Source organism: Tiliqua scincoides, chromosome 9 (genome assembly GCF_035046505.1).
Source record: "Tiliqua scincoides isolate rTilSci1 chromosome 9, rTilSci1.hap2, whole genome shotgun sequence".
NCBI lineage: Eukaryota > Metazoa > Chordata > Lepidosauria > Squamata > Scincidae > Tiliqua > Tiliqua scincoides.
The window spans coordinates 27729036-27743150 of record NC_089829.1 but is presented as its reverse complement, the minus strand read 5'-3'; positions in this window follow the sequence as shown (position 1 = coordinate 27743150).

The following is a 14115-nucleotide window of genomic DNA, read 5'->3' as shown; positions in this document are numbered from 1 at the left end:
ATCCTCCCTTGCATCTGGAAACTGTGATTCAGTAAAACTGGAAGCACAGTTTCTGACCTTGTCAAGAGACTCAGAAAGGCTTCCGCAGGGTCCTAAGGGTGAATGAGGCCCCGCGCCTGGAGTATTTGCCCCGTAGAATGAATTGGGAGGACTGTCACTGAGGTCTTTACTTGAACAACCAGCTCACCTTGGTTCTGGTTCCTTCCTTCCTTCCTATGATTCCTGGCTTTGTTCCTGGTCCCTCAGTTCTGATTCTTGAGTTGCTCCCTGGGTCTGGCTTCTGAATACAACAAAACATACAGCTGCCATTCTTGTGTGTATGTGTTTGTTTTTTCCCCTGTGTGTATTTTACAACTTCTACATTCAACCTAAGATAAGCAACAGGGACTTGTTTTAAATAATGCTTTCTTCTAATTTATTTTTTATATGCTTCTGGTTATGTATGTTTCCTTTATCAAGTCATATCTTTTGAGTTGGCTGAGTTTGCAGAATAAGGTCCATTGCACTCACAATTCCTAGAGACTATGCAAGGACTTCCATCAGCAGGCAACATAAATCTGGTTTGCTGAAATGGGTCCCTGAAGGCAGTCCATAGGGCTCATTTTGGGAACTAAGCCTCATATCAAAAATCAGAATGCTGCCTGGCTCAACTTTCCACAGATTGACCTTGAAAGGACAATGATGCTTTATGAATTATCATCTTTATCATATGTGCAACATGTAAATGTATTATGATCCTTATCACATGTATTAATGCAATGATTCTGTGAGGTTGGTCAATAATATTAGCAGCACATAGAATAGTACTATCCATGTACATGATGCTTTAGGAGTCTTAGAGCCCAATCCTATGGGCTTGAGTGCTGGTGGTATGAGCTTATTGTCGACACTGGGTGTTGCAAATGTGCCATAAAGCACATTTGTGGCTCCCAGCTAGAAGGGAGCTCAGGTGGTGGGCTTCAGCAACAAGTGGATGCAGGTGAAGAGCCACCACCACTGAGTGGCGCTGTGGCTGTTTGGGGGGGGAGGTGTTCTGGGGAGGGCAAAACAGGGGTAGGGATTGACCTGGAAGGGGTGGTGGGACTGGTCTTATGCCCCATGTTGGGATGCAAAATGGCTGGCGGAGGTCAGGGCTTTACTTGGGATAAAGGGACAAAAGGTCCCTTCCCATGAGGAGATCTCCGGCTGCCTCCGTGGTCTCGCTGGATACAGTGGTAGCTGGGAAGGACTGGGCTGCCCAAAGGTTCCTTTCCCTGAGTAACTTACCATGAAATATTTTACATGGGGAAACAGAGGAAGGGCAGGACAATGGAGGTGGGGTAAACTGGGAAGCAACAGCACCTGTGTCAGGTTGCTGAGGGCCTATGGGCAAAGCCCAGCCATGTATCCTCCCCACGCCATGGCTCCTAGTACTACCGGTACTGAGGGATTTCAGGGATTCGTAGGTTGGCCTTCCAGTGGACATAGGTCCTCTGTAAATGCTCCATCTGACCACCCCTGATGAAGCATCTTCTTTGGGAAGTATAAGCTTTTGCTTCAGTAATACATACTCGGTACTCATGCTTGGTTAACTACCATTCAAACATCATCAACGATTCAGGAAAAGAAGATGCTTGGTTTTCCTTGTCTTATGAACACACATGCATCTGTTGGTTATAGAGAGGAGGAGAAAAGAGAACTGAACACTGTGACAAACTATGATGGCTTAACACTCGACACAAACATTGGTTATGCTGGGCGGGGGGGATGATGAGACACAAATGAGCTGAAGGAACTAAAAAATGTGGGAAATTGCACATGTTCAGTGCTCTGTACAAAATTCATAACTAAAAAATGGAATGAGGGATGCTTCCTAATCCATCATTTCTGCTTCAGAAACAAGACCAGGCAATCCAGCTCTCTAATATGGGGGGGGGGGGAATTTAGGTAGATAACTTTGGAAGCATCCCTAGATTATAAAACAGCTTTGCATCTACGTACGCTGAATGGAGAATGAATCTGCCATGCCAATGCACCCACAGCCTTTTTCTTTCCTCATCTGTGGTAGAATGTTCACACCAATTACCAGCTCCAGCAGTACCTGTTTGTGTTCAACCTGGATCTTCTCTACAGAGGCATTTCTCCATAGCTGAAGCTTGGCACCATGTAGAGTCAGCGTCCTCTTGAGCGATGCACATGAATCCAATGAGTACATTAATGAACCAGTGGACAAAGGTGAAGTGGCTGATGTAAATCTTATGCAAATTTCAGAAACACACCACCCAAGAGGTTAATTTCTAAAGTCACAGTGTGGTGGCGAGTGAAGGAAGCAGAGATTCATTGGTAGACAGGCATTGTTTAGCACAGGAGGACAAGGAAAAACAAAAGGCATCAAAATGATGAGGTGTTCTGAGAGGACAAATAAGAGAGTCACTCTGCTTCCACCTGAGATAATTTTAGATTCACTCACTTGGCAGTGAGGAGAGAATAGGGTTCGGTAGCTTTGTTTGTCTGTTTGCATTTTATTTCCGACACAATGTGAACATGGAGGAAGATATAATATTGAACGGAGGTATATTTGGAAATGGAGAAAAGGGGCAGGAAATGGGATGGAGCACAGCCAACCATCTAAGAACACTTTTGAAGAGATTAATTAGGCAGCTTAACTGCGGGCAAAGGGTCTAATGCACTTTTGTGGAGTGAACTGTATGTCACCGTCTCTGGGGCTTCAAAAATAAATATCGGGCTTTGTAGACACAAGAGATGCAAGCTCAGGATGGAAACCTGGAGATGATGGATTCTCTCAGTTGCTAAGGTAGCCTAAAAAGGCATTATTGATTATGATAATAACAAGGATGGAACCTGGGGAACAATTATGTATGTATTACCTTTCTATCTTGCCCTTCCTCTAACGAGCTCAAGGTGGTGTGTATTTCTCCTCATTTTCTCTTCACGACAGCCCTGTGAGGTAGGGTCAGTTGAGGGTGAATAGCCTCAGAGGGTCATGGTGCAGAGTACCAACAGTAAAATGCAGTGACAGAGGAAGAGGGAACTGGAGGAGGGCCAGACTGTGGAAGTGCTGGATGGGAGGGGGATGCACTGAAGCCCAAATCCAGGAATTTCCCAAGCCAAGCACCTCTGGAACCGAGACCGCCCCAAGTTGGAATCCCCAGAGATGGTCCCTGAGCTAAGCAGCACCCTTGCTCCAATGACCTGCACATGACTTCAGACCATCCTTCCAGTGAGAAAGGGCAGAGAGGTGCCAGTGTACCAGGTGTAGGTTACCTCAGAATGCCAGCTGGAAGGGAGTGGGAACATGGTGCAGCTATCTTGCTGTCTTGTGTGCTCCCTGAAGCATCTAGGGCCACTGTTGTGAGATATGGGCCCTTGACCTGATCCAGCAGTGTGGTTCTTACGTTTTTAGGTGCCCAGCAGGGCTTGGAAGGGAAAGTCAGGCCTAAGAGTGTACAGATGGGTTCAATTATCACCATGCAGTCACTGGAACAAGTCTTCTGATCCCTGAGAAGAGGGACTCTGGGCAAGTTCTGAAAGTCCTCTCTCTAAAATGGTCTAAAAACTAAAGTGGCTAAGACATCCATTCTCCACTACCCTCAGGAGGTATTTTGCCAGATGCCATAGCTATAGTTTATGATGTACAAACAAGTTTTGAATGCCTGTGTGTGAGAGTGAACTGAGGCAAGGCAAGAAAGAATTGCAAGACCAGAAGCACTTGTGGGTCCCGAACAAAATGGCATTTTGCATGTATTCCTTTGTGCTGAGCGACTGTTTCCATGCAATAAATCACTCCAGGAGCCATCTCTTTTTGTATTCTGAAGGATGCTTGGGGAGCCCTGAGGAGGAAGCCAATGGCTCACCAGGGGGAAGTGTAGGAGAGCTAAGACACTGTTTTTGTTCCCAGAAGAAATCATCTCCCATCTGTGCAAGGCTCTGTTTCCTCAGTGAAGGAATAAACAGATAAGCCCACTTCCCAGCCAGAATCTGAAGCTGCTGCACTGAATGCAGTTGCAGGGCAATGGACAGCACCCACTGGCTAGTGCTTTGTGTCTGTGTGCACACACACACCTGGGGGGGGAGCAGGCAGGAGATGTTTCTCTGAGGCTTCTCATACTCAGCTTGTTTTTCTTTTGCCACTAACCTTGCAGACTTAAAAACTATACAATTCCAGAATTGCTCATTATGTAGGCAGTCTGGTGCCTGTATAGTGTGTGTGTATACACACACAAACCAAAAAAACCCACAAGACCCTTGAGAGGGGGTACAGGGGGCAAACTGTACCCAGGCGTGGGTTGCAAAAGGGGGCCCAGAAGCCACTGGAGGGGGCCCAGAAATTTCCTTGGATCTCAGTTGGCTCATGGAGAGGATAGGGGCTGGGGTGACCAAGATAAGGGTCATCAAGATAAGGGCTGGGTGACCAAGATAGGGGCCAGGCTGACCAAGTTGCCAGATCTTCTTGACCTGGCTCTGCATTTGGAAGCCCAGTAGACTGGGCTCCAGAGAACTTTCTGGCTGTCGTCACAATCCCTCACCCTGTTTTCCCCCTCCTCTCCTGCTTTGGGAAGGGGCCCGACTGCTCATAAAATCCAAAGCCCTCATCCAGGGCTTTTGGCAGAGAGGAACTAGGCGACAGCCACCATGAGCCTACCAAATGTCGTGTGAGTCCACTGCAATATTGAGGAAGTTATAGCAGTTGAAAAAAACTTTCCTCTTTTGCTGACCATATACACAATTTGTACCCAGAATTCAGTCAAGGCTGCAGTGTTTTCCCCTTGAGGCTTAGGTCCCTAAACCTTTTTTAACCCTCAAAAATTCTGAGGTAAATGTGCTTGTAATTCTGAAGAAATCTTGTCAGGCAGCGTTGCTTTATTGCTTCACGATGCCCCAAAATTGCTAACAGGTGTGTGAGAGGTCAAGAGAAGGTTGCCTTCCTTTGGTTGGGAATTGTGAGAGCGCATTCTTGCTCTCAACCAACATGGCTGCTGCTTGACTTAATTTAAATTCCTTTCCACATCCAATCAAAGTTATTTGACCAATCATCCTGAAACGTCATGCAAATAAACTGGAGGTTGGAATCCGCCCTCCTCCCAAATGTGGTCCTGACCCACAGGTGGGGGGAAAAAACAAGTGAGATGCAATGCTTTGAAATGCACCCATTTTTCTTTTCATTGGAATGAAAATGCTTCCCCAAACTTCTTGAAATTTTTATCCCTGTAAAAAGAGGTCAGTCTCTCACAGTCTGGCCTATTCTGCTGAAGACTGCAATTTCAGACTCCTCCAGGAGAAGGCATTACCATGGGATTCATTGTAAAGGCAACAAGACATGGAGGTGAGGAAATTGCCAGAGGAAAGGCGAGGCATGCCCCTTTGCTCTCGGTATGGCTTACTCTGGAGTAAACATGCATAAGAATTACTAAGGATGCAATCCTATCTTGCGCTTGAACAGGCAAGCTAGAAGGCTTGTATCCAGCACGAGATAGGGCTCAACAGTGGCTCAGTCGAAGGTGAGGGGAAACTCTTCCCCTTACCCCTTGCTAAGCCACTGCAGCACCTATGGGTCTCCTCAGACTCGTGCCACCTCCTGACGGACTTGTGCCACCTCCTGATGTGGCACAAATCCAAGGAGAGCGGAGCGACTGGAAGCTGCTCCGCGTTGCTCGGAAATGGGGGTTGGGATCTGGATCCCAGCACCCCTCCTGCTCCCTGCCTGCCCCATGGCTACCCACCGCCTGCCCTTCTCCTGCCCCGAAACATCTCCCTCCCACCTCCTCCTCGCCCACCCCAGATTCTTGCGTCAGCTGAGCTCAGCTGGATGCAGCCTCCATGTGGCAGTGCACCTTGCTCTCAAGGAGGTACAAACCTGCTTCCTACTTAGTTGCGCTGAAAGAGAGCAATTAAAAACACTCAGATAAGAGTAAAAACATGAATTTGTTCCTCTTTCATTTTTGCATCCTCATTTCAAAATAGGGAAGAGGGTCCACTCCAGATGCTGGAGATGAGTAATTGTTTTCTTATCTCTCTATTTAGTGGCAGTCATGCCGTCGTCATCTCCCACCATGGATGAATGGCAAGAACAAGCACAGGAAAAGAATGAAGGTGAATCCAAAATGGGAGGGGGACCTTTTATCCAAATCTCCTGGAATGAAGTCAGCCTCTACCACACCCACAAGTCTTGTGCAGGTACATTCAGGAATGACTAACGTACAGCACTCTGACTCCACCATTTGAAAGGTTTTTTTTAAGTGTGGGTGTTTTGGGGGAAGAAAAAAGAAGGAAAAGGAGCTCAAGTTAATGGCAGCCAGGTGTGATTCAGCAAGACATATTCTGGTATTCCAAATATCTATTATAGTTAGGAATTGAACTGAAAAACAAAGTGGGGGGGGGGGGAGAGAAGCAAAATTTGAGAGAGTTGAGATCTTGTTTTCCAGCCTGTTAATCAGGGATGCAGTTCGGAGGGAATGGCAGACCTACAGCTGGACCGGTAAGGATGAAATGGAAATGGGAGGAATACTGTACAGTCCCCAGCGTCCTGTAGGGAGGCTGAAAGAGTTGCTGGAAGTAAAAATGCTTCTCAGTTTATCAACATCCCAATTGTCTTCAATAATGGCAGCCCCCGCCCAAAAGGGTTTTCTTTGCATGTTCTGGGTTTGATCAATGGACTTCTGAACAGACTCGCATAGAACTGTGTTGTTAAATAACTTTATAGGATTGTTGTAAAGGTTTCATGAAGGAAATGCATGACATGAAAAAGTGCTATACAGATACTAGTCCTTGTGCTGGACTTCAAGGGTGCAGTAGTAGTCTGGTTGAGGATTCCATCAGCTGACTCTCCCAATGGCCAATCCCTGTGCAGCAAACCCATTAAAGACCTCCTTGCCTCAACGTTGGCTCCTCAGTCTGAGCATTTTGTCTCTAGAGTGTGGACTCTGTATAAGCCCTGACCTTTTCTGATTGCTGTCTCGGATTCCAATCCATGCCTGACTGATTTTTGACTCATTTGGGCTGACTGCCAACTCCCCTGGGTTTGGGAGTCAGAATGCCTATGAATTAAATTGCTCAGACTGATAGAGGTGGGGGAGTGAGATGCACGGTTGAACTTCTAGGTTGGTCTCAGGTTCAAGACTTATTAGCAATAGTCCAGCCTAGGCCGTGGAAAAATTCACACAAGCAAGGAAAACAGCCTTGATAGCACTTGCCTAAAGCATCATGCGTCTTGGAGAAAAATGCTGGGAATACCTGGGACAAATTAATATCCAAATTGGATACCCTTAATTCCTTCAATGTAGGCACATTCACTTCAAATGAAGGTATTTTTTATAATTTACAGATGTCCAGACAAAGACTTTTTCCTTTTCATCTTCGTCTTCTTCTTTTTTGTGCCATGATAAATTTCTTCCAGATCACCTCATTATGAAATGTAGGGCAAGCTCACCTGCGAACTGACTGAAAGCAAAGCCATGGAAACCTTTTGGGATTCAAAGTCAGTCAAAAGAGGCATTAATGATATATTCTTGGACCCAAGCGGGGGCACACGATGACTCTTGAACAACAACTGATGCACTGATGTGAAGCCTTCACCTCAAGCATTGTGTTCCACAGTGTCTTTTTCATTGGTGCAAGAAGAATTGAACATTCAGAGAAGCAATAGCAGCAGCACCTAAGAAGAAAAAACCAGTGTTGAAAGGAACTCAGTTCCTGGGCTACTCTTCTCTTGCCTCCATGCCCTCATTGGGAAATGGAATCACAAACTGTCTTCTCATAACAAAAAAGTGGTTTTTTTGTTGGAAGAGGGGGTAGTAGCATAGTAATCAGTGAAAGTCCCACCTTCTTATGGTAAATATATATCCCCCACCATCCAGGCTAGTTTCTATCAATAAAATATTCACAGGAGCAGATGGTTGGTTAAGGTTTCATAAGAAATACTTGCAGTTCATAGTTTATTACATACATCTTCTGATTAGGATCAGAGGCCCTAGTACTTTAGGAACAGGAAACCCTAAGAGCTGTTTCCTTTGTGAAGAAGTCTGGTGAGGCTGGACCTGTGGGCACAGAGCCTTAGCAGAACCCATCCTTTGGTGTCTGGTGAGAAGAGAGAAAGGTGAGAGGGAAGAAGGAAGGAAATCCTGTTAAGGACCACACCTCTTGTAAGAACCAAAAGAGGGCAGATAGATGGTCTCAGGTGACTGGATAGTACACTGCCCTACACAGTCCTGGAGTGTCATGAATATGTACAGTTTAGGCCTAGTAGCATTGCAAGGCCTGAACCAAGCTAAAACAGTAACACAGAAGTGGCTTGCATTTCCTAGCTGCTAGGAATTTACAACTCAATGGAAGGTGATTATGTAGCACCTAGGCAGCCAGAAAGATGCCCATCAAGGATGGAAGGCAGCTGCAGATCTCTGGGGGGGGGGGAGAGCTGAGAGGGCGAGCTTCCAGCCCCACTTCCAGAGGACAGGGTCGTTGGTCTTTCTCTTGGAGAGAGAGGTGGTGGGTGCACATCCTGCCCCACCAGGGCCATGTGGCCATAAGTAACTGGCCTGAGGATCTACAAAAGAAGCTGACCCAGGTGAGGGTTAGAGAATAATAGAGTTAGCCAGTTAGCTTTGTTGTTTTATGCTGATATGTTTCCTAGAAGTTTTTATGCCTCTAGCATTTGCTGCCTTTTGTAACTTTTTGTAACCCTATGTACTTAATAAACTAAAAATCTTTTTTAACATGTTGGTTCAATGTCTGCTGGGGACAAAGGTTCAGAATCCTGCCTAGCCGTTCAGCAAGCTACCAAAAATCCTCATTGTGGACTAGTAACTTGAGGACTGAGACTTTAAGTAAAGAAAGTGCTCAGTGCCTACAAGGGATATAGTTAAGCCTAGAGGGTCCCAGTATCCCTGGACTGAGACACTGGCTCTTACAGGGTGGTGGCAGTACTACCGAACAGGGATCTTTGAGGGCTCTAGGGTTCAGAACCAACAACTCTGAGCACCCCAAAACCCTGGGAGCGAGACCAAGTGTACAACATGGAGGTACTGCAACCACCTTTGGTGGTTGGAATTTGGTGGTGTCACAACCAAATTCCAACACTTTTTGGAGATTTTTGTATTTGTCCTAGATATTGCACAGAAGTTTATAAGACAGGCATTCTTATAAACATTCCTGTGGTTGTGTGGCAGCATCTCTCTCTCACTCTCCCTTGTCCAAGGAGACAATACTGGGTGACATGGACTAATGGTTGACTCAGAATTAGCTAGCCCAAGACCTCCCAGTGCCTGAGGCGGTAACAAATCCTCCTTACCTTGTGATGTGTCAGTCACTGATTGTCCCACTTCCTAGAAGGAAAAGGAAGAGTTGGACAGAGTGGAAGGGGAAGACTAGAGGAGAGAAGACTGGTGGGTTAGAGGTATTTTGTCAGAGACATTCACTTCAATGAGCAGATTGGCAGAGGGTGTCTACCTCCATCCAGCCACTCGCCTCCCATGTTCTCTCATCCTGCTCCCACTCTCTGCATTGGAGCAGGAAAAGGGGGGCAGATAGTTCTCAAAACTCTAGCATCAGGACTGGGGCCCAATGCAGAGCACTCATGCTTGTTCCCCCCACCTCACCATACAGCCACAGTGAACAGAGTCCTGATGGGACTGCGTGCAAAGCACTGCCCATAGAAGTAATTGGTGGTGACGTGATGACTTCGCCACCAACTACTTCTAAGAGGCCCATTTTGGACCAAATGGACATAAGGGTGGGTGGACAGGCCCAAATGCTCTGCTTGCTGCACAGCCCTCCCAAACACCACAATCCTAGTTGTGGAGGCGGACAACCTGCTTATCGCCCCAACACAGGGCACCCTAAAGCATGAGACCCAGTTTAGTCAAAATGGTTAAATAGGCTTAAGGCTAGCCCTGTCTCACATAACACCATCCCCTCCACACTTCTTTTCTCAGCCCAGAGATTGGGAGGCTGAGGAGCAATGTAGTCAAGTGGTGAAGAGAGGAGCCTCCTTGTCAATCAGCTGCCTGAGGGTTACGTTTCAGTCAGCATTATGATTGGTTCGGCCCTGAAAGGCAGGTCCACGGCACCAGGAATATCCAGATTTTGAGACAATTTTGAGGAGCCTGTGCTGTAGTAGCGATTCTAGCATTGGGGGTTCCAAATGGTGGTGCAAAAACCTGCAGTAATCCATGCATTAGGTGGCACCATCTTTCTGTAATCTCTGATCTTCTCTCCTTTTTTCTTTCGGAAGTGTGAAGTTCCATGTGGTGAATCAATGGTACATAGGGCTGCATGCTGTCCATATTGTTTGAAGAGGCCTTTAATCTTTTGTTTGCTGGTTTAGACAGCCACCTTACAGATCTGCTACTCACGGATCCAAAAGCAGATAGAATTATTCTCATTTTCTTCCCACACCTTGTTATCTAGACCCTGTTTGTGTCATTCTGCACCATAATTTAGGAGCAGCTTCATTAGCTCTTTGATCAACGTAAACATATTCCCTTCTGTTTCTCTAATGCATCTTATGTGGCAACCGGCAAACCCTGCAGGTGTCAAAGCCTGGGCAGGCCCAAGCCTTGGTTGTAATTATCTTGTTGTGTGCATCTAGGCACACCACAAATTGACTAATTTTGATTTTGCTTTGCATGTTGGCGCACCAGGACCAGTTTATATCTCAGTGATGGTTTTTTATAAACAGCGATGCAGCTCTGTGCTTTTGTTATTATTATTATTTATTAATTATCATTATTAAAAATATTCATACATTGCTTTTCAACAACAACAAAAAGTTCCCAAAGCAGTTTATGTAGCAAAGATGATTCCCTGACACTGAGTGTTCACAGTTTTTAAAAGGATGCAAAAGAAGGTACTGAAGCAAGCACTGGAAAAGTTGCACTGCAGGGACAGTCGCTCTCCCCCACTAAATACAAGAGAATCATCACATTAAAAGATGCCACTTTGTCCAGTTAGCATGAATACATTTGGGATAGAAGAGCCATTGGGTTACAGTTACAAATTCTGTGTGCAATAAAGGGAATCTGGCCCTAAATATTTAGGGAATATAGCTAAATTATATATGGGGGTTCAAGCATTGTTAGAGCACCTGAAATGGTCTGCATCAAAGGTAGAGGGGTTTGAGGGGGGGAGCAAATTCAGGGTACCTTGGTACCTTTGGGGTTCCAAGTCTAAAACCTGATTCAGAAGTAATGTTTCAGTAATAATGGGATCCCACTATTCACCCTATCTAGTGACTGGATGCAGTATTGCTCCCTGAAGCAACAGGAGATACAGGAAGCTGGACTAGATGGTCCTTTGGCCTAATTCACTGTGGTTCTTATGTTCATATGCTTTCCTCTTCTTTCCAACCTGCCTTCAAGGCCACACTGATCTGTTTCATGCTCACTCATTCACAAAGCAGCTCCTTACCATAATCCTAATGTGCAACAGTGAAACCCGGAGGTGTAGGACTTCCAATTTCATTCACAGGGGCCAAGTAAGGATTTGCATTGTCCCTGTAAATGAAACCTGAAATCCCACACTTCTGCATTTCACTGCAGCATACAAGGAGTAAGCATTTTGTAATTGTAGCATTCTGGGTCATGCCATCCTGAATCCAAGCATGGAATGGGGGCAGTTTGCCTTAGAGGTCCAAGAGAAGCCAGCATTGGCTTCAGGTTCATTACTATAAGGAAAAACGAGACTAAATTAAAGCTCATGCTTCAGGTCTATATGGGGAGACAAGATCTTGTGAGATTTGCTGGAGTCAATCAGAAACAGTGTTTGAGCTAGGGCTGAAGCAAAACAGCCCTGAAATTCACCAGCAATAAATGCAGTGGTGGGGCTTGATGAAAACTTCTGCAAGGTTTACTTATGTCCTTATACTGTGTCAAACCAATTATCAATATATAGACAACATGAGCTAGATTGACTAACAAGCCACAACTCTAGGTTGTTTCCAGCCCTACCTAGAGGTGCTTGGGATTGAACCTTGAACCTTTGGTGCATACAGCAGGTGCTTACAGAGTTATGTCCCCTCTCTCCTGAAGTCCATCATAAGTACATTTCTTAAAAAACCTGCTTCTGCTCCACTTAGGAGTTTCCCCATGCATTCTAAGTCACCGATCCATTTAATTTTTCATTTTATTGCTCCTAACTTGATCGTGTTCACTTATTTTTGAGGCAAGGTGGCCTCTGTAATAAAATGTGATTAATATTGTTTTAAATTCGCTTCTTCAGGAATTGATCCTCTGTTCCACCATGCATAATCAATTTCCCTCTGTTCTTGAGCTACAGTTCAGTTCTGTAGTTAACTCAGGGCCTGGTTTTACATTTACCAAAGAATGGTAAATCTCTGGGGCCTTAGGTGATAGGGGAAATTGTGTTTAGGTCCCAGGAATCAAGGAATAATGGCAAACTTTGCATTTAAATAAACATATTTCTAGCATTCAACATACATTCCTTACTTATGTACTTGCATGTACTTTATAATGTAAATGAGGACAATTCTCCACCTCTAGGGTCTTCCAATCTATAGCTCAACACAGGAGAAACAACAGAGGGGGAGGAGAGAAAAAGAAGCAGAGGGTAAATGTGGAAGAAGATGCATTTATTTTAGTACTTGTACTTCAGCTCAGTTATGGTAGGATACAGGAACTAGATTTGTGCCAAAGCGTTCAAAGAAAAGATTGGTTTTGAGAAGGGATTATTGTTTTTTGTATTATCTCCAGTAATGGAGACCAGTCTTATTATTTCTGTATTACAGATTGGGTAGACTACAGTCAACAGAATATTAGTAACCTGCCTAAGGCCACTTATGGAGTTCATCATTTCGGTGAGACTTCACGGGATACCATTTACATACATTCCTAAGCCATTCTGCTATATCTGAATCCATAGTTGTGCAACTCTAGGTACAATTGACAGAGGTGCTGATTTTGCAATTAAAATCAAAATCTCAAGAGGAATCGGCAACTAAAGGCCCCCCCCCCATCAGAAACAGAAATAAGGTACAATTAAATGAGGTTATTTAAGTTGCAATTCCAGGACATATTGAGAAAAGATCAAAATTCTAAAGGCCTGCTGGCTGGTTTAGACAATACTGAACTAGGAGAAATGGTGATCTATTCATAATGCTTGCCTTTTTGTTGTTGGGAATATTAGGAGTGCCAAAAGCTAATTTCTTGGCTTGAGCTTTGCAGGCATCTCTAGAGCTGTATGAACCCCCTGGTATGCATGGAACTTACTTTAGTTTTAGGTGAGCTTTTGACTGTTCAGTCTCTTCATTCACAGTTGGGTTGAGGCTTCTCCTTTATCCTGTATAGATCATTCAGATGCTGAGTTACTCACAGGCATGTTGAACTGAATGGGATTTATCTCTGAGTGCAGAGAATTGGGCTGTTACAATCCTAACTAGTTACTAGACTAGGTGCTGCCATTGTTCAGGGCAGTAGCTAGCGGGAGCAACACTCTCTCCCCAAGTCTCAAAAGATTTGTGTTTTCAAACATCCCAAATATCCAGGAGCAACTCCTTCTAGCATTAGGAAAGCTAAATGATTTTGTGGCTCCTCAGCCAACTCAATGGTTTGTACATGATGACTATAGCAAATATTCCCCAGGGTGGAATTAAGTCTTCTTGCGTGTCATTCGGGGTAATTGAATTTCCTTCTTAGAGCTAAACTAAAGATAGGTCTCAACATTCCGTGAGGAAAGATAGTTTTCTATAATTACAACAGACGACACAAAGTGAACATTTGTTCCTTTTCTTTAAAAAATTAATATTTTTAAAGCTGTTAGGAATTATACATAGCGGAGAGCGGAGCTTGCTGCAGAGATCTCATTGTATTCCCGTCTCTTCTCCATCCTGAGTAGCAGAATGGAAGGAGCACAGCAGGCCACTCCCTCCTCATCTGATTGGAGCATCCTGGTGTTCACTGTAAAAAAGAATTAAGTTTTTGGGCATGTTCAGAGTGGATATCTGCAAAAGCTTAACACTTTGGGAATGATCTGTTCTGTGGCTTGCAAAGCCCTGAATTTGTCCAAGAAAGGGTGAGCCTTTTCTTAGTATTGACCATCTTGCATGAAAGTGCTTGATTCACTCACAAAGGCTTGAATACCTGCAGGGATGTGCTGACTTTCCCTGGA